This window comes from Macaca nemestrina, chromosome 14, assembly GCF_043159975.1.
Source record: "Macaca nemestrina isolate mMacNem1 chromosome 14, mMacNem.hap1, whole genome shotgun sequence".
NCBI lineage: Eukaryota > Metazoa > Chordata > Mammalia > Primates > Cercopithecidae > Macaca > Macaca nemestrina.
In genome coordinates this window covers 58,326,248-58,348,563 of record NC_092138.1, presented here as the reverse complement: position 1 = coordinate 58,348,563, position 22,316 = coordinate 58,326,248, and the positions used below count along the sequence as shown (strand labels likewise).

At 33.3% G+C, this 22,316-nt stretch overlaps 1 protein-coding gene across 12 annotated transcripts in view; it reads left to right on the top strand.

The window, feature by feature from the left end:
* LOC105493874 (leucine rich repeat and Ig domain containing 2) overlaps window positions 1-22,316 on the top strand; it is a 1,258,361-nt gene that overhangs the window by 554,385 nt on the left and 681,660 nt on the right. For all 12 annotated transcript variants that reach the window (XR_011612666.1, XM_071077897.1, XM_071077888.1 and 9 more), the window contains one exon: window positions 7,542-7,622. The gene's annotated coding sequence lies outside the window, so the exon portion shown is untranslated. The remainder of the gene's footprint in view (window positions 1-7,541; window positions 7,623-22,316) is intronic.

Genomic DNA, 22,316 nt, shown 5'->3' with positions numbered 1-22,316 from the left:
GTATAACACTTTCTTTTCATGTTTTTATCAGCATAGCTACATTTAAATAGAAATATTAAAAATCATAAACCCTCTTTATTATTATTATTTCTCTATGTGAGGTGAAGGTTGTTTCACAAGTGTAAAGTTATCTTCAAACTCATGAAGTTGTGTACCTTAAATACGTACAGCTTTCCGTATGCCAGTCATACCTCAAAAAAGTGTTATTTCTGTTTTTTAACGGTTAGAAAGTCTAGGTATCTGGCATCTTATACTTTCCGTTTTGAGGACTGGGATAGCAGTTTTCTCAAAAGCATCAGCAAGACATCCTTACTGACTATGCATCATAAGGTGACATCTACAAAACAGCAATGCCAACAAATCAGAACCAAAGTTAGAAGATTAGAAGATAAATCCTGTGGGAAGCTGAGTTTTGAGATTTTCTTAGAATAAAGTCTAGCCCCAAGGAACTGTGTGGTAGCTTTGATAATGGTGAAAAGATTTCTTTAAAACTTAGAAATATTATATTAGAATTTTTTTTCTGAAAGTCATCAAAGGGTTTGTACTCACTAACAACCCAATTTGCCAGTAATGAAAGAAGATGAGATGACCCGCCACAAATTTCTCTAAGTGTTTTACAGTCATTTCTCAAATATCTTTGAATTGAGAAACAGTTGAGTGAACACAATATCAAAATTGTCTTTAGATCCAGGGAACCTTCCAAAGAAGTGAAGCAGACTGCCACATATTGTATGATTTTGTGGATATCAAAGATCCACCCTCCCCAAAATCGCTGATCTATAGTATTTTATTTTAAAATTATTTATTCTGTGCATTTATAGATTCACACATTTATTTAGCTGATTAATTAAATAAATATGTAATGAATTTTTCTAAGGAAAGTACTGTTGAGGCACCAAGTTTGTGGTTGGGTAACAATATAGCCAGGGCTCCTGCTCGTCTTAAGTTTGCATGTTTATCAGGATAGCAAAATGTAATCAAAAGATTACTCAAATAAATATGATTTCACTTAGTATTGACAGTTCCATTTATTGAGTATTTGATGTACAAAGCCCTATTCTGAGTGCTTAGTTGTATTAACTCACTTAGTCCTCACAACCATCCCTTTAGGTACATGATGTTGTATCTGATTTTATAAATAAGGAAACTAGAGCATAACAAGGATTACAACTTTCCTAACACCATGCAGTCTAGCAAGCGATGCACTCAAAATTTAAACTCAGTAAGTCTGGACATAAATCTTGAACTCAAAACCACTCTATTATTATGAAAAAATGACAGGGATGAAAACTTCAGGAAGCCAAACAGAATATCAAAAGGCACTCCCGTTTAGGAAGAGGTATTCATTTGGAAGTGGCATTTAAGCTGATACCTAAGGAAAGAAGGGAATGACTAAGCAAGGAATGGAAAGAGGATTGCTCTAACAGTGGCAACAGGCCATGTAAGGGCTTTGAAATAGAATGAAGCTTTCAGCACAGATGGAGCCTGGTGAGAGCAGGCCAGAAAGTGAGGTTGACTGTGACCAGATCAGGCCAGGCCTTTTAGATTTAACATTTAAAAATAAAGATTTTTTTTTTAAATATTCAAAGCACAACAGGAAGTCATTTGTGGAAAGACATGATCCAATTGATATTTTAAGATAATTTTGGTTGGAAGGTATAGAATAGATTGAAAGGGCAGAAGCTTAAGAAGAAAGACTAGTTAGGAGACCATCAGAATAATCCAGGAGAAAGGTTGGAGTGGGTGTGGCAGTAATAATGATAACATGTAGACGGATTTGCGATGCTTCTGGGGAGGTGAGAGAGAAGGAGGAACTCAGGACTTCCCAGGGTATTGGCTTCTTGGTTTGGATTTCTGGTTTATAGTGTTACTGCCTGATCTTCCTACCATTAGAATTACTATCCTGAATTATGGTATTTTCTATCAAAAATCTGTGTTAAAATTACCTATATTAAATGAAATTACAATAGATTTTTTCATTAGAGCAGTTTATTAAAGGACTGTAGCATAAAAGGCTTTAATGAATATGAATATAGGCAATTGTAAATGGAACACAGGTGGCCAGGGATCAAGGGATTATGTGAGAGTCTTAGACAGTGTAGTTGAAGGTGAGAGTGTGAATCCACTGAAAATGTGTGCTGAATCTGGACTAGTGTGTGAAGTTTGCACTTCCAGCCAAGATATGCAGAAATACCAGTGCTCATATAAGCCTCTTTCTTTATTAATCACTCATACAACAAATATTTCTTGGATACTGGCTTACTTTGTCTTAGATGCTTTACCAATGAATATGAGATAAAGTAAGCAGGAGTAGCCCATGCCTTCAGATAGCTTGAGCTCTGTTGTTTCTCACTCACTACTTCTGCCACTCTATCACATTTTTAATGATTTGATATTTTTTGGTCAAGAGTAGTTGCGATGGTTAAGGAACATGTCTGCACAATTGTTATCTGAATGCCATTATTGGTATCTTTTATTCAAAGATAGTGCAGCAATTCTTAGTAGCTCAGACTCTGAAGTCAAACCACCTTGGTTTAAATCTTAGCTCTTTACTTACCTGATTAGTTAATCCCTCTGTGCCACAACTTTGTATCTTTCAATTGGGATAAAATAATATATTTGGGCTGTTGTGAGAATTAACCATGCAAATAAATATAATGTACATAGAACAGTGCCTGGCATATGGAAAGCATTCCATAACTGTTAATTATCGTTATTATTTTGCTATTGTGATACAAGACACAAAAGTTTTGTGTGTTTGTTTGTGTGTAATTTAAAGAGAGAGATTTTATAAACATATGTTTTAAGACCAAACAAAATACACTATCCACTTAAGAAAATGTGTAGCTATGGTAGAATTTCAACTTTTAAAAGTTTAAACACAATGAAAATTTTTAACTTGATTAACCTAACAAAAAGACAACGATGTTGAGAGTGAGAGGCTGCAGATCACTTGGATGATCCTTAAGTGATGCTGTTTTATTAGCCTTATGCAATCATCCAAGAAATTTACCAGCCAGACTTTTTGACCATGATGAACCCTGCATCATGTGTGAAAGCCTGTGTTATGCCATGTGAAATGCTCTAGGCTACTCTATATAAAGTATGAATAATAATAAATAAACATTTAAATAAATTAAAGGATTCATTTCCTTTTGAGAGAAGATGTCATATAGTATATATTTTCTCTGGAAAAGTATTCTCCCTTTTTCCCCACCTTGAAATAAAGTGTGAGAATCACTATAAAATGTGGTAGAAAAAGACAGAGAAAATGGTAAAAATGTGTACCTTTTTCTTTAAAGCAGGGGTTTTCAAATCTTTCTCTGAAACAATTGTAGAGACATAATTAATAACTACAGACTATTTCCACCTAGAAACATTCAAGTGTGGGTTGATATTTTTCCTTCTAAAACTTCAAGTAGCACTGAAGTTCGAGGGAGATTGTTTCCTTCTTTTTCAAATTATTCCTAGCATATCACTGTAAACCTAAATGATATGCTTACCCCAGTTTGAATCAATTTAAAGTATTGTTTATCTTTAAAGATGATTACGTGTGTTGTATAAGAAGTCAACACAGCCAGTTATTATTTTATCAATTGCATTTACATATTGCTGGCCTTGAAGTTAGAGTCACATTTGTTTGAAGTTTAAAAATATTAATCCTCTCTAGTTACTGTTACAGCATGTTCACTACCTCTCTTTAACATTATTTTCTCTCTTAACCATTATATCATGATGACTATGAGACTGGATCTATTTCTTTTTTTAATTAGATACACTCACTACTTTAGATTTTATTGACCATCCTAAGCATACAGATGAATTTTATTTTTTTTTACACATGGTTTGGGGGTATCTTTTGTCTGTTAACTACTTTAAAATACACATTCATCAAATTCCCACTTTTTGTCTTTTGTTTATAAACATTATCACTCACCTTGAATTGTGTCGATTAAAGTGTTCAGGATATAGCTTCTTAATGTTTCTGTTCTCAATCTTGTCCCAGCTCAGTTGAGCTACATCTACCAATTCTTAAGAAACTGATTTTCATATTTTCCTCTTTTATCCTCTGAACAATATTTATTATTATTATTATGTCAGAGTCTCATTCTGTTGCCCAGGGTGGAGTGTAGTGATGCCATCTTGGCTCACTGCAACCTCTGCCTCCCGGGTTCAAGCAATTCTTCTACCTCAGCCTCCCAAGTAGCTGGCATTACAGGTGCATATGCCACCACACCCGGATTTTTTTACTTTTTTATTTTTAGTAGAGACGAGGTTTCTCTGTGTTGGCCAGGCTGGTCTTGAACTCCTGACCTCAGTTGATCTGCCTGCCTCAGCCTTTCAAAGTGCTGGGATTACAGATCTGAGCCACCGCACCTGGCCTGAACAATATTTATTCTATTACTAATATCTTTCTACTATTTCTCTAAATCATTTTGGTGAGAAGAATCTAATAAATCACATAATCTAGGATTACATCTGGGCCTGGCTTCTCATCTGCTGTTATCATTTAATACAGAATGTGATGCCCCACCATTGTAAATTTTGATTTACTTTTTTAGAAATTACAGCTTTGGTTTCTTTTCTCCATTATTTTGTTATTAACCCACAAAACTCTGGAGGAATTTCTACTTGGAAAATTGTACTACTTAAACTGCCCTTCAAAAAATACCTTGCAAACACAATGCTATTATAAGTTTTATCAACACATTTCACCCAACTTATTTATCCACTCACTTGACCATTTAGTTTTCTTTTTAGAAAAATAGTCTCCTTTTAATCCTGTTTATCTTGTATCTTCTTTTGCATTCATACTCCTTACTTCACCAACATAACTTATTTTTCACATCCCTCAAATAACATTGGGTATTAGTTAAAATTATTTTCTTCCAAGGAATTAGGAATTTCTGGTTTGTGGGTTGTAAATATAATGTACATTTCTTCTTCCTCAAAGAGATCATATATCTAATATGTAAATATCATAAACAAAAGATCTTATGAGGTTTCAGGAATCTCTCTGTTGTAATGCTAAAATTCACATTTCAAACTAATAGATCATGGATTTAGTTGAATAATTTTCACATTCCATATATATTTTAAAACACTCAATAAACACTTTAGACATTCAGAAAGCACTTTAGTCAAATTAAATATATGGAACTTAAAACTTACAATGAGTAGGAAACAGCACTTTATTTCATGGAACATACAACTTATAATTTAAGATTTGTATGCTGAGATATCCATTATATAAGCCAATGGTTGCAAAGTGTGACAGTGTACATATCTTGTTGATTAAATGAGATATGCATATGAAAGTTCCTATCACAGCACTTGTTACAGTGAGCTTCCAATAAAGAGTTAAGAGTTGTTTGCTGTGGATTTATAAATCATAAAATAAAACAGGGCACAAAAAAGTGAATACTGTATGGATTTAGAAGACAACCTGGCATTGGAGAAGTTGAAGCATTCTCAAGTAAACGGGATGTTTCTGCAACATATGTAGAAATTCATAAAATGCAACACAACCATTCCTGGAGCTTTAGGGTTTTTCTGCCTAGTGTCCTACTATTCTGAACATATGAATGCTCACTTTCTTGCTAAAAGTGGTTACCACTTTCTTTCTAAGTCTGTTTCCGTCTAGTGGAAGTGTAGCTTTTGATTTCTTTCTAGAACCTAACAGGATGTGTTATTCACTATACTGAATTTATTTGGCTATAAAGCATCTTTTTCTCAAAGTGAGTTGTAATACCTCCAAACAAACAAACAAACAAAAAAGAAAACACGTAATAAGAAATATATATATGTGTTTATAAATATATATATTAATAAATATTTAATAATATATTATATATGAAAATAATATATATATATAATTCCTGATAGTAGTAGCTTTCAGAAAAATTGAAATACTGTAATTTTTATAAATCTAACACTTAAATCATGAACTTATATGACTTCTCCTGTGATAAGAAAATGCTCGTGTATTTATGTTCCAATCTTCTATATGTGCCTTGACAAAGTTATACTTCTTAGTTGAGTACCATTTTTTTTTAACTTTTATTTTAGGTTTGGGGTACATGTTCAGGTTTGTTATATAGGGAATTGCATGTCACATGGGCTTCTTGTATAGGCTATTTAATCACCCAGTGAATAGGCATAGTATGTGATAGGTAATTTTTTGATTCTCTCCCTCCTCCAACCCTCCACTCTTAATTAAATAGGCCCCAGTGTCTGTTGTTTCCTTCTTTGTGTCTGTGTATTGTCGTTGTTTAGCTTCCACTTATAAGTGAGAATATGTGGTATTTGGTTTTCTGTTCCTGTATTTTTTTGCTTAAGATAATGGCCTCCAGCTCTGTCCACGTTGCTGCAAAGGTCATAATCTTTTTCTTTTTTATAGCTGCATAGCATTTTGTATTGTATATGTACCACATTTTGTTTATCCAATCTGCCATTGATGAGCATTTAGGTATATTATATGTCTTTGCTATTATGAATACAGGAGCACCATCTTTCTACCATCTCTTTTTATTCTACCTTGACCATCTTTGTCACCTGAAGAGTCAGAGGTTTAAAGGAAGGGTCGGGGATGTGCAGAGGGGAAAGGATGAGCAGATGTCCATGGTGGTGATTCACTGAGATTTGTTCCTGAATGTAACATGTGTGAGGCTTAGAGTAATGGGCATGTAGAAAAGGGATGCTATACAGTTATCACGCTACATATTTGTGTATGGGAAACATGGGAAAGTGACAATATGCAGCAACAAAATACGCATCTATGTTGCTTATTTTATTTCTCTTTCATCAAGTAGATGGGAGAAAATAATGCTTTTTTAAAAAAGTTTCTTCCCCAGATAATTGAAACCGTAAAAGTGTGAGTTACTATATAATTTTCTACTGTGTATACTATGTAGTATCTTGCTATTTTAGCAAGCATACCTATTTTATTTTCTATGTCTTCCTGAGGAAGATTCATAAAATGTAGGAAATGATAGCCATTCATCTGATAAGTTAAAAACTACCATATTGCATATTCACTTATCAGATGGATAACCATCATTTCCCACATTTTATGGCTCTTCCCTGGGAAATCTATGAGATATAAAGTAAGGATATTTGCTGCAATTTAGTTAAAGTAGCCAATGGTAAAAGCTAAACCCTCTACTTCTGATAACTTAGCATCATGATTAGAAAAATGATTTGATGTGGTAACGCACATAAGAAAACATTTCATTTACAAATTATTTTGTTTTTATAATCCAAGAGCCTTTCTCAGTAAAATAACGTGCTACTGTGTGGTTTGATATTTTGCAGTATGTCGTAATCTGGGGTCTGTTTTAGTACCTTGGAAGTCCTAGACAGACATAATTTTCATTGCTATATTGCACATTTAACAAAAGCTATTATAACAGCAATATATAGTCAGGTACATTTTAAAAGGCAGTGTAGAGTGATAATAAAAGTTTCATCGCTAATCAACATCATTTTACAGAGACATGTATTGCTCTGAATATTCTCTTTCACCCTCTTGTTATTTGTAGGAATTGATGAGTGCCGTCAGAAAGCTGTATCATGAGCTGCCTGCGCTTCTAAAGTATCCAGTGGATTTTTAATCACATGAGGTAAATGCCAAATTTATTTTAATTGTGTTTTCAGGATGAAATGAAATAGGATTTTTTATTTTAAAATGTATTTTTATTATACCAAGGAAGAGGACAGTTTTATTTAATCATATATTTAATAATTTAATCAAGCATTTAATTAGTTCCTCTAATTTGTGTGCCCCAAAGTGACTGGAGGAAGTTATTGGCATGTTGACAATCCACTGCTGGGCTTATAAATTTTTCTCTATAAAGCTATTATATATGTGATGATGTTTCTGACAGTCTGTATACTGTTTGTGTTTGCTTAACGTCATTTTATCCATTAAAACACCATTTTAGCATGTTCAAATATACGTCATATTTTATCCATTAAAACACTATTTTAGCATGTTTTAATACACATTTGAAAGGGTGATGAATGAAGATGTTTATTAATACATACAACAAAAGTTGTGATATAAGAGGTATATAAATTTAAATTTGTATAGGAGGTATTGTACATTTTAAATGAAAACTGAGTTCCTTTACTTTTTATTTCCCCCAGTAATACTAATGGCCTTACAGTGTCTTGTATATATGTGATGGGAGTGACTTTCTTTTCCTGGAATGTCTTGTTAGTTTCTTAATCTTTGCCTTCTCTGCTAGTGAATACTTACTGAGCATCACAATGGGTATTTTTGTTTTTGTGTTTTCGTATTTCTTCCAAATGTTGGAGAGTATATTGTGGCATTTACAACTGCTGTTTTCTTTTTACTACCTGAAATTACAGAAAAAAAAAATAAAAATAAAAAATAAAAAGAAATCTAGTAGTGCCCAGGAAGATTAAGTTTAGCTCATAACTGTTAAGAAATGTCTTATTTAATTCATCTAAAGAAAGGTGTATGGAACTGCATCACTTGTGTCCTCACGAAGGCAAAGAAATGAAGCACTAATACAAAATTGTCTTCTGAAAAAAAAATAAGTTTTCTAAAAAGGGAATATGCTCGCTTCCAGCCAAGTTCACTTGTCTCAAACAATAACAGACAGGAAGCAGGGAGTTGTACATAAGTGATTTACCCAGGTAGAAATGGTGAATACACACATAGACACAAAAATACACCTACACCTTAGTCTAGGATGGGATCTTGGGGTTCAAAGAAAACTGACATTCTTCATTTGCAGAAATATAGATTAAATATAAAAATACATATATTTCAGGTGTAACTAGGGTAAATTAAACAGATACAAAATACACAATATTGGTCAGTTTTTTAAAAAAATTAAAGGCATCATTGATAAAATTTAAATTGTGAACTGCACAATGAAGCATATGGTTCACAATTTACAAGAGTCTCCATTATGTGAACTTGGATGAGATAATACATAAGAAATTGACAGCCTTGTGAAAAGAATTAGGAGAAGCTGCTAATTTGCACAGCACAAAACTGCCTGTCATTTATAGGACTCTTCCAATCAAAAAGAACATTTAAGGACACTTAAAATATGATAAATTTGAAATGATTTGGAGACATAGTGAAATGTAATTGCTTTTTTTTGAATATATCTGAGAATACTCTTTCACAGTTTCTTTAGTCAGTTTAAGTAATCCTGGTAAATTAAAACCTTTTTTCCCTGCTTGAATTTATGTGACATTCTGCAATATATCTCTGATTGTGGACCCAATGGACACTAGTTGTTTTTAGATATATTAAAGATGTACTTTCAGAGCATATAGTTAGGAGGTTTTTTTTTTTTTCTTATCAGCTAAAAGTGAAACACACATTATTAATCTATGAAATTATTCGAAGTTATTTAAAATTAATAATTTGTTTCATTTTTATGGGATTAAAAAATCAAATCCACATGCAAATTTTTCTGCACTGAGAACTTTATTTTAACCAAAGTTTAAGGCATGTAACATAGGAAGGGTGAAATGATAGGTCAATATCCTCTAGGTTCTAGTTCTAATTATTAAGTTCATTTTCACTTCCATTTTCATCCTCTTTGCCTAATAGCACTGGCTCCTTTTCTTTTGCCTGTGGATAAGATTTCATTTAAAATAAGAAAAGGAGATTTTAACCGTCCCCTACTATCACTCCACCATGGGTACTGAATTATTTACCATTATTTTATTGCTGATCTCCAAGAAAAATAAAGGTCTTCATTTCCTCAAAATCTTTGTTGGGGTTTTAAAGATTATTTTCTCAATTCTAAAGCCATCCAGAATATTAAAAAAAAAAAAATCCATGATATTAGTTAAGAGCTAGAAAAACTGTGAATATAGCAGAGACATTTTATGTTGTCCATAGAGTCATAGGTTCATGTTTAGAAGGTGTCACCAGTGTGATGACCAACCTGTAATTGGAATGTAGATGACAGCACAGGCATACTGAACAAGCTGTAAAATAGGTCAGCAGTGTGTATAGAAGAACCTGCCCAAAACTGTTAGCTCAGTTCACGTTGAAGGAGAACATTGATAAACCCAAGGATAACTGCCCAGAACAGACATAATAATTTGGGAATTTGAAGGTTTTTTAATTTTTTTCTTTCTTTCTTTTTTTTTTTTTTTTTTTTGATGGAGGCTTACCCTGTTGCCCAGGCTGGAGTACAGTGGCACAATCTCGGCTCACTGCAACCTCCGCCTCCTGGGTTCAAGCAATCCTCATGCCTCAGTCCCATGAGTAGCTGGGATACTGTCATGCAGTACCATGCCCAGATAATTTTTGAATTTTTAGTAGAGATGGGGTTTCATCATGTTGGTCAGACTGCTCTTGAACTCCTGACCTCAAATGATCCACTTGCCTTGGCATCCCGAGGTGCTGGGACTACAAGCATGAGCCACCGTGCCTAGTGGGAATTTGAAGGTTTGAGAGGATTAGGTATAACTTGTTTGGAGAAAGTAAGATTTAAAAGTGTAAGACATGATGGTAACTCTCTGTAAATGTTTTAAATCATGTCAGGTGAAAAGGAGATTAGATTTTATAGCTGTGTTTCTAAGGGAGGCCATGAGACATTTGGATGAAATGTGACCCAATATGAGAAAGGTTTTAAAAATAATATTACATGGGTTTAGTTAAAGTGAGAAATAACCGTGAAAATTACAATTTCTATATAAACAGAATGGGCTGTTACATAAAGAATTGAGTACTGACTCTAGAGATAATAGTTGGTGTGTTTCTTTAGCCAGCCAAGTGCTTCTCACAGACCATGCATTTGTCAACCAGTGTGTGGAGAAATAACACTTTACATCTCTTTTATTATTCTACAAGTCTTTGACGATCTTTTAGGTGGAGAAATAGCCTTTATATACATTTTATTTAATACTAAGTGATACTTTTTAAGCTATATGTTTTCTTAATTTAAAGTGATTTTAATATAAAGAATATTCATTTAAAAATGCTGGGATTGTTGTATTTTAATTCCATCACCGGGACATGGACCTAAAGCCAACTATTTACTGTGCTTAAACATATATTAGTTCAATCTAGCTGAGAAAAACTGACAAAAGTACGGCAAAATATTTCAGTGGTTACAATCCCAGATCCAGATTCAGTATTCCTGAGTCTCTATTTCTGGATATGTCACTTTTGCAATTTATATGAGGTCTCTGAGGCTTAGTTTACTACTCTGAGAAGAAAAGGATAATAAAAGTACTGCTCATCATATGATGTCATTGAGGCTCATAGTATAACCAAGGATGGTAGGAAAGAGTGATTTAAAATAAACTATTACAGAATATATGCTTTGCCATTTACCTGACCTTGAATTAGAGCCTAACAATTATTTAGTTAAGTAGGAGTACATTTTAGAGCCATTTTAAAGCATAGATTAATGCCAAATATTTTATGGGTATTTTACTTATTATTTTCTATTGATATAGGGTTCTAGATTGGATAAAGTGTTGGCCATTAATCATATTTCTTTTCATGTATTGGATAAAACCAGTTATTTCAAAGGAAAGACTTGATATTGGTTGTATATATTTCCATTTGTATGTCTCTGCAGAAGTATAGTAGTAGCATGTTCAGGTATATATTCTGATTAACCATATCTGCTTCTGAGAAGTTACCAAAATTATGCACGTTTTCAAACCCATAAATACATTCTTAAAAAGTAACACTAAGCTGGACACGGTGACTCACACCTGTAATCCCAGCATTTTGGGAGGCTGAGGAGGGTTGATCACCTGATGTCAGGAATTTGAGACCAGCCTGACCAGGATGGTGAAACCCCATCTCTACTAAAAATACAAAAATTAGCTGGGTGTGGTGGTGCATTTGTGTAATCCCAGCTACTCAGGAGGCTTAGGCAGAAGAATCGCTTGAACCCGGAGGCGGAGGTTGCAGTGAGCCGAGATCGCGCCATTGCACTCCAGCCTGGGCAGCAAGAATGAAACTCCATCTAAAAAGAAAAAAAAAAAAAAAAAGTAACACTAAATATCTATGGTCTGGTACTCATCATAAAATACATACATCATAACTTCTACCAGCCAATATTGATCATCAATGTAGGTGTCAGAGATAATGTTGAGGAATGATTGCCTGAATGATATTAATCCGTTTCATTCATCTACATAGCTTTAATTTTACCAATGGATTAAACAAGGCTATTAAAATCTTTATATTTTCTCCATAGAAGTGCTTTCACTAAACCAAAACTTGAATCAATGCTATCAACTTACACTGATCTGTATTATAAATGCTGGAAGTTCATGCTTGCATTTAGTAATATTATTCATGGTGTAATTCACGGTGTGTTTTTCTTCATCCTTTATGAAGTTTCTCCATTCAGGAGACCATGGTACGTATTTTCCTTCAGTCTCACCACTCCAAATAGCAAGGTTTTTTTATGGCATCTCATTTATTTTTAACTTACAATTAACTTACGATTCTATTGGATCATGCAATAGATTTATTTACATGTGTGTGTGGAATACTAGGAATTTCAGAACTAAATCTGTTGCATATATTTGGCATGTAAACAGAATCTAATGGCATACATGGTAGTGAAGCATAACTGCTCTGAGATCAGTCTAGGTGTGGATCCCATATCTTTTATTTAGATCTAGAGTAGATTTGATCAAGTTGCCACTGCATTTTTCTCTTCAGTGTTTATGTTATGGTTTTGTTCAGAAGATTAACACTCTTGATAAATGTCAGCTATTGCCAATATTAAAGTAAGTTCTCAAGAAGCATCTCTCTTTTCACCACCTTTCTTGGCTTACTAAAACACATTTTCATGCATGTATTTATTTGCTAAATCTTTATTGAGTACCTATTGTGTTCGCTTATAACTCATATATATATATGAGTTATATAGATATATGAGTTATATATATAAATATATAATATATATGTACATATATATTATATATATGTAAATGCATACGTAAATAATATAGATGAAGTCCTTGTTGTCATAGACCTTATGTTCTAGATGGGTAGTTTTGATATGGAGTCCATTAATAATAAAAATATTTGAAAGAAAATATTCAGTAATAAGTGCTAAGTTAAAAGTAAAACAAGGTGAGAGCTTGAAGAGCTGGCTACTTTGAATTGTGTTGTCACTGTAGATATATTTTAAGCTGGGACCTGAATTATAACAAGGTCAATATCTGGAACATCTGTATAATAACTACAGAAAGAGCTTTCTGGGAGACAAAAAAATCTAGTCCCCAAGAAGAGGATATAATGATCTCATTAGAGAGATTCCTTGGTTCTGTGTGATAGCCATTTGATGAAAATTTATCTGTTTCTCTCTTTTCCTTTCAAACTGAAAGGCCCTTCTACATGGAGAAGCCCAGTCATCCTTCTTCCTAATACTGTTCTCCTTTTTATCTTATCTCAAAAGGTTAAACTGACCAAAGTCTTACTGCCTATTCTCTCTCTGACCTATTTTTCCCTTGAAGGCATCCAACCTGATCAACCTAAAATCTACTATTTGGGCTTAAATCAAGAGTGAGCAGTAGAGGTCTCTCAGACTTCTAACTAGACTCTGGTTCCAGCCCTGTTTATCACAGTGCTATCGTAGCATATAGGTCTCAAAGACTGTTTAATAAGAAAGTGGAACTTAGTCCTCTTTTGTCATTGTTCCTTGCAGATAGCTCCCCTAGGAGTAACAAAAAAAGCAGTACTGTGGGCTGAGGAAGAAGTCCAATCATCCTAGATTCCCTTAGCCATAGTCTTACCTAATTTCTAGTAGGTACTAATTTTATCCCTAGCATTATTGTATCTGTTTTAAATTTTTTCCTCATTTATTTTTATCCTGCATCAAAACCAACTTATGATACCATCCCAAATCCTCTTAAGAATAAAGCAGGACACAATATCCTCTCTCAATATAAATATTTAATTTCTTACTTCTCTTTACCAAATATCTCATGTTATCTATAGATAGCATTTTTGTTCCTCATGAATATTGTAGTATCATCAGTCTTAATAAGGGGCTTAAATAACTCAAGCCTTTTTAGGTATAATAATTCAGCTATAATCTCTTCCAGGAATATTGGTCCACTTTTTGTGTTTATCTCAACTCAACCCTATATAATCCTTATGCATTTTGTCAGCAGTGCAGGATTTGTCATGACTCAGCAGTCGTCTTCAGCATACAGCAGACAGGGGAAGAGAAAGGAGCTAAAATTAAAAATAACATTTTAAAATGTTTTATGTGTTCTTTATATACCCATATATATTTTCAGTCACTTATAATTTGTGAAAGATATTAAAATATTATTAATACATACTTTGGAGATATGAAGCAGAGGAACTTATTCCAGTTTTTAGTTTGCATTTTCTTCAAGGTCTTTCCCAGTATTTTGCTCATGGTAAGAGTTGAATTGCAGCAAATTGTGTTTGCATTTGTTGCATGCCATTCTCACAGGGCATGCAGGATATCTAATCAGAATATAACTGCAGGCCGGGTGCGGTGGCTCACTCCTATAATCCCAGCACTTTGGGAGGCCAAAGCGGGTGGATCACCTGAGATCAGGAGTTCGAGCCCAATGTGACCAAAATGGTGATACCCCATCTCTTCTAAAAATATAAAAATTAGCCAGGCGTGGTGGCCAGCACCTGTAGTCCCAGCTACTCAGCAGGCTGAGACAGGAGAATTGCTTGAACCCGGGCAGCAGAGGTTGCAGCAAGCCAACATGGCACCACTGCATTCCAGCCTAGGCAACAGAGCAAGACTCTGTCCCTACCAAAAAAAAAAAAAAAAATACAACTGCACCTCAATATGTTAGCAGCAGCATCTACTTGTCAGCAGAAAAGAAGTTTGAAATGAATTTAGATGACTTTTTTTGGCCTGACAGATATAATTCCTAATCTATATTTATTTCTATATCCTCCTAGTTACAGAAGATAATAGGGAAGAAGAGTAAAACTCCATTGAATGCTCACACATCTTAATATTCTTCTATTTACCTCTATGAAAGCTTCATTTTCCCAGGGAAAGTCTCATTTTTGGTTATTCACTATGTTGGAAATCAAAGTCTGTTTTGCTGAATGATCAGAAGTTTAAATGGTGTTGGATCTCTTTGGAAATAGGTGAACATTGTTTTTGTTTCAATATTCATTCAGCAACTTTTATAACACTTGCCATGTGCCCGGCACTATTTTAAGTACTTTGCCCGGCACTATTTTAAGTACTTTGCAATATTTACATAATTAATTCACATTATAGCCCTACAGAATGAATACTGTCATTGTCCCCATTCTGCAAATGAAGAAACCGAGGGCTAAAGAAATTAATTAACTTGCCCAAGATCACACAATTGATAAGAACAATATATTACATACCAACATGTATTTAGCAACGAAGGCCAACAATTAGTATTTTCTGAGAGCATATAGGCAGCAATGACAAATGTGGTCATAGCAGAATAAAAAATGGCCCTCTCTCTGTTCTTTCTTCAAAATCTCCTATCACTTGATAGATTACATGAGGAGGTGTGACTTTAAAGGTGGGTAAAAAGTTGATAAATATTAACTTTCTAAGTCTGTGTCAAGAACAATTTAGACAGAATAAAAAAAAAAGCACCAATTCCTTTTGCTTGTAGCCTAAATAATTGTGCCACTCAGTCTAAATTTTCCCCTCCGAAAAAGATACAAGTAAGATTAATCTCAGCAGGCCTCTGGTAAACCAATTTGCATTGGGCCCTGCTCTGGATTCTGATTGCATTTTGCCCTACTGTTGTGTGACACCTAGCATCCTTGGAATCTTTTTATGACTCTGAGTGCACACTCCACATGTAATTTACCGTAGCATTAAAGAAGTTCAACAGCTAATTAATTCACCGATCAACTGTCAGAGCCTGTGATCTTTTCCTAGTTCACTGTTGAGTTCCCTGTGGGAGAATCAGTATTCTGAAAGTGCCACTTCCATTATGCTGTGTGTGGCGTTCGAACAAAGTACTAAGTTATGCTGCTTGTTCATGGAAAATATGCCATCCTCATGAGTACCTTGATGACTTTGTTAAAAATACCTCCTGCCACCCCTGTTCTCTTCTTCTTATGAATACTGTGGCTCCATAGTACAAGGTTTTCACAGCACCACAAATTGAAGAAGGAATATCAGCACATCTCAGTTTCCTAACCTGTGCATCTCTCTTGAGTTTTTCTGTTTTATCCTTAAGAAACTTTATCCCATTTGGCTTTCTAAAAATGTGATTTTAAATCTGTCATTTTTGAAGATTTCCATGTCTCAGATTTTTCAAAATGGGGACATTTTACATGCAATAGAAATATTCATGGCCACTTCATGTTTCATATGTTTACAAAATTATATCCAGGTTAACATTTCTATGAGTACTTTCACAACAAAAGAACAATAGGAAGGAAAGAAATAGTGCTTATAAAGTTGTAGAATCAGTTTATTTATGATATCTGCTTTGATTAACCCCCAAACTTACATGCTTAATACAACAATCATTTATTGTTAGCGATCCACGAGTCCCTAACAACAATGGGCAGGCAGTTTTGATGATCCTAGGTTCAATATTGTACCTGAGCTCACTTACGCAATATGGAGTCAGCTGTAGAGCAGGCCAAGGCTGGCTACTCCGGGATGGCCTCGATCATCTATTTTCAAGTTTCTGGCAGATACAACAGGAGTGACTGGGTCACATGTCTCTCATCATACAGTGGGGTAGCTTAGACAGATTCACAGAAGGGATAGCAGGATTTCAAGACAAAGAATAGTATTTACAACTTCTTGAGATCAGTGCTTAGAACTGGCCCAGCATTTTTATTTATTTATTTAATTAATTAATTTATTTATTTTGCTGCATCTTATTAGTCAAAGCAGGTAACAAGCCTATCCCAGATACAAGACATAGACAAATAGACTCCACCTCTGGATAGAGGTAGTTGCAAGGTCACACTATAAAGGCAGTGGTGAGAAATTGGGACATTTTTGCAGTCTACAACAGTTAACTACCTGGCAGAGGTTAATGGTCATCTGGACTTGCCCCCGGTTTAGTTTCTGCAATGCTGTATTCATTCAGTCGGTTCCTCAATCAAAGACAGCTCTCCTTCTCAAGACGACAGAAAATGTAGCATCAGAAGAGAGATATGACACATTCCATATTCATGTAAAATCTTTTATTTTTGATGCTGCCTCTTTTTTATTGGTTGTATTGAATATGGAGGGAAACAAACATTTTAAAATATATGATGGGTAGGTGAAAGTATACAATGCATAACCATTAGGCCCAGAATCTAGTGTAAGGAAAAAAAAATAACATATCCTGAATTAACAAGTATGTTCTTCCTTAATCCAATCCCTTTCTGTGGCCTCTCAGAGATAACTTTTCTTTTGAATTTTATCATCATCATTTTTCTTTTTATTATGATTTTAAGCTATATTTTTACCAATATATATTTATTGTGAGATATATAAATTATAAAGTTTTGAAATATATAAAATACATTAATGGAACCATACTGCTTCTCTGCCAGTCAGCTATAGCTTTGAATTTTGTATTTTAGCTGAGGTAATTAGTCTATTTACATTTATTACATATGCTACCATATTTTTATTATGTCTTCACTGTTATTTTTGTTTTTTATTTGTCTAATTCCTTTTATCTTTGTCTATTTCTTGGATATTTTGAATTGATTATTCTCATTCATATTTCTTTCTGTTCAATTAATAATCATATTTTAATTTCTAATATAAACACTAGAAAAGTTATGATGCATAAACTCATCAAAGTGTCAGTTTTAATCTTTATTCACTTTCAAAATAATATAGGTGCTCATAATAACTTAACTATAATTATTTTATATGCAATTTTTATATATTTTAGTTCCATTACAGTTTTTAATCCAGATGACAACTTCATTTTTGTTTAATATAGATAAACAGGCATATTGGTCACTGACATTGCTCATTATTCCTTCTTATATCTGACATTTTTCTTCTGAGATTATTTACTTCCTCCTGCAGAACATTTAAAATGTCCCTTTGTAATTATTGGTAGCAAGAGCTCAGTTTTTGTTTGTTTATGAATGTCTTTATTTTATTCTCCTCATTGAAAGTCATTTTTTAAAGCATATGATTGTAAGTTACCAGTTATTTTATTTTGTTACATTCCACCTATTGCTACAGTGGTCTCTGGTCATCATCTTTGCGATTCAGAAGTCAGCCATTAGCCAAGCATGGTAGCTCATGCCTGTAATCTCAGCAGTTTGGGGGCTGAGACAGGTGGATTGCTTGAGCCCATGAGTTTGAGATCAGCCTGGGCAACATGGCAAAACCCTGTATCTACAAAAAATACAAAAAAATTGCTGAGTGTGGTTGCATGCACCTATAATCCCAGTTACTCAACAGGCTAATTTGGGAAGATGACTTGATCCCAGGAGTTCAAGGCTGCATTTAGCTATGATTGTGTCATTGCACTCCTGCCTGAGTGACAGAGTGAGACTTTGTCTCAAAAAAAAAAAAAAAAAAAAAAAAGAAAAGAAAAAAAAAAGTATAGAAGTTAGCTTTTAAGCTATTGCTTTCTTTGAAGAAGATAATCTTTCCTCCTACAATATTTAATATTTTTTCATTGGCTTTAGTGTCATGAATTTGTACTATATGTCCAGGCATTAATTTCCTTTAGTTTAAATTTTTTGAATTTTAGATAACTTAATCTTCATATTAAGATCTTTCCTCAATTCTGTAACATATTTCACTCAGTGTCTATCTGTATATTACCTCTATTCGTTTTTCTGTCTTCTTCTCTTCTGGAAACCCAAAAAAGCTAAAAGTTAGTTTCAGTGCTATATTTCCACTGTGGATTCTAATATGTCCTTAATTTGTATTCTCCAAATTAAGTTTTATTTAATATTTGAAATTGTAGCATAATTTTATATGTAAAGCAAAGTTGAAATAATAATAACACATAATTTTATTTACCTTCAACCTCTATTGCCAGCAGTTAACATTTTACCACATTGCATTGTCATCTTGCGGTTTTTATGAAACATTTAAGGAAAACCTGAGGTATTATATCTCTTAACCCTGAAGATACATTCATATGATTTCCCTTAAACTAGGAATGTGTTTTTCGTAACCATAGTATAATTATAAAAATCAGGAAATTTACATTGATATGATAATGTTAACTAATCTACAGGTATTATGTTAGTTTTCTATTGCTGTGATTACTCCAAAATATAGTGGTTTAAAAACAAAACAAAACAAACGCTTGTGGACAACCTCCCCTGCCCCCATCAAAAGACATATATTGGTGGATTGTATTAAAAAAAATAAAATCTAGCTATATGCTTTCTGTAAGAGACAAATTTTAGTTCTAAGGACATGCATAGATTGCAAATGAAAGCTATTCCATGCATATAGTAGTTGAAATAGAGCAAACATGACTATATTAATATCAGACAAAATACATTTTTAAGTGAAAAATTGTTAAAGGTTAAAAGAAGAACATTATATAATGGTAAAAGAGTCAGTTCACCAAGAAGATATAATAATTATAAAGATATATGCACCAAACATCAGAGCTACTAAACAGCTGAAGCAAACACTGACAGAATTAAAAAGAGAAATACAAAGCTCTACAATGATACTAGGAGACTTGAATTTTCCACTTTCAATAATGGATAGAACAACTAGCCAGATCAGAGAAACACAGGACTTCAACAACAGTATACACCAATGTGACTTAACAGACATACATAGAACACTGCCCAACAATAGAAGAATGCACATTTTTTCTTAAGTGCACATGGAATTTTATCCAGGATAGACCATATATTAGGTTATAAAACAAAACAATAAATTTACAATGATTAAAATCATACAAATTATATTTTCTGATCAGAATGAAATAAAAGTAGAAATCAATGGAAAATGAAAACAGGAAATGACAGAAATATATGGAAATTAAACAACACACTCAAACCACCAATGGGAAAAAGAAGGAGTCACAGAGGAAATTGGAAAATATCTCAAGAGTAATGAAAATAAAAACACAATACATAACAACTTGTGGGAGGCAGTAAAAGCAGTGTTAAGAGGGAAGTTTGTAGCTATAAATATTTATAAGCTGGAAGAAAAATCTCAAATCAACAATCTAAATTTACATATTAAAGAACTAGAAAAAGAAGAATGAACAAAACCCAAATCTAGAAATAAGTAAATAATAAATATTACAACAGAAATAAACAAAATAGATAGTAGAAAAACAATAGAGAAATTCAACAAAACCAACAGTTAGTTCTTTGAAAAGAGCAAGAATATTGACAAACCATTAGCTAGACAAATTAAGGAAAGAAAAGAAGATTCAAATAACTAAAATTAGAAATAAGAGGGGATATTACTACTTATTTTATATCAATGAAAAGGATTATAAGAAAGTACTATCAGCAATTGTATGCCAACAAATTGTATAGTCTTAATGAAATGGACAAATTTGTAGAAACATGCAGTCTACTAAGAATAAATCATGAAGAAATAGATAATCTGAATAAACCTGTAATTAGTAAAGATATTAAATGTGTAATCAAAACCTTCTCAAGGAAAAATATTAAAAAAGCCCAGACTAGATGCCTGCACTGGTAAATTTTATGAATCATTTGATGTAAAATTAACAGTAATACTTTTCAGATTCTCCCCAGAAATTGAAGAGGGGAAAACACTTTTAATCTCACTCTGTAAGACCAGCATTACTCTAATGCCAAAGCCAGAAACAAAGACATTATGAGAAAAGAAAACTAGTAACCAATATTTCTAATGAATATTGATGCAAAAATCCTCAACAAAATTCAAGAAAACAAAATTCAATATATAGTAAAAAGGTTATACACCATGACCAACTGGAGTTTGCTAATAGAATACAAGAATGGTTCCACATATAAAAGTTGATCAATGTAACACACCACATCAAGAGAAAAAAGAGGCCAGGTGCAGTGGCTCACACCTGTAAATCCCAGCACTTTGGGAGGTTGAGGCGGGTGGATCATGAGGTCAGGAGTTCAAGACCAGCCTGACTAACATAGTGAAACCCCATCTCTACTAAAAGCACCAAAAAAAAAAAAAAAAAAGAAAGAAAGAAAGAAAGAAGGAAAGAAATTAGCCAGGCATGGTGGCATGTGCCTGTAGTCCCAGCTACTCAAGAGGCTGGGGCAGGAGAATCTCTTAAACCTGGGAGGTGGAGGTTGCAGTGAGCCTAGATTGTGCCACTGCACTCCAGCTTGGGCAACAGAGTGAGATTTCATCTCAAGAAAAAAAAAGAGAGAGAGAGAGAGAATAAAGAAAAATAGCCATGTCACATTATTTCAGTTTAAGCACACACAAAAAAATGACAAAAGTCAATAATCTTTCTTGATAAAAAATCTTCAAGAACCTAGAAATAAAAGGAAACTACCTCAACAAAATACAACCCACAGCTAACATAATATTCCATAGTGAAAGACTGAAATCTTTTTTTCTAAAATCAGGAACAAGATAAAGATAGTTCCTTTTGTTATTTATATTCAACACAATACTGGAAATCTTAGCAAAGCAATTAGGAAAGAAAAAGGAAACAACAACCAAATTGGAAATAAAGAAGTAAAGTTATCGCTGTTCACAGATAAAATGATCCTACATGTAAAAAAACCCTAAGAAGTCCACCAAAAACCCTGTTAGAAGTAATAAACGAAATCAACAATGATTTAAGCTACAAAAATCAATACACAAAATCACCTTATTTATGTACACTAACAACAATCAAGGAAATTAAGAAACAATTGCATTTACAACATGTCAAAAAAAAAAAAAACATACTTAGGAATAAACTTGAGTAGGTAAAAGCCCTATACACTAAAAATTATAAAATGTTGCTGAAAGAAAATACACAAATAAATGGAAAGACATTTTTGATTTGCAGATTGGAAGATTTAATATCCTTTAGATGGCAATACTACCCAAAGTGATCTACATATTCTATGGAATACCTATCAAATTTCCAACAATATTTTTCTTGCAGAAATAGAAAAATATATCCAAAAATTCATAAGACATTTCACAGGTCCCTAAATATCCAAGAAACCTTGAATAAGGAGAACAAAGTTAGAGGTCTCATGTTTCCTGATATCAAAACTTGTTACAAATCTTCAGTAATCAAAACAATGTGATACTAGCATAAGGACAAACATATAAACCAATAGGCTAGAATAAAGACCCTCAAAATAAGTTCTTACAAACATGGTCAAATGCTTTTTGTCATGAGTACCAATACCATTCAAT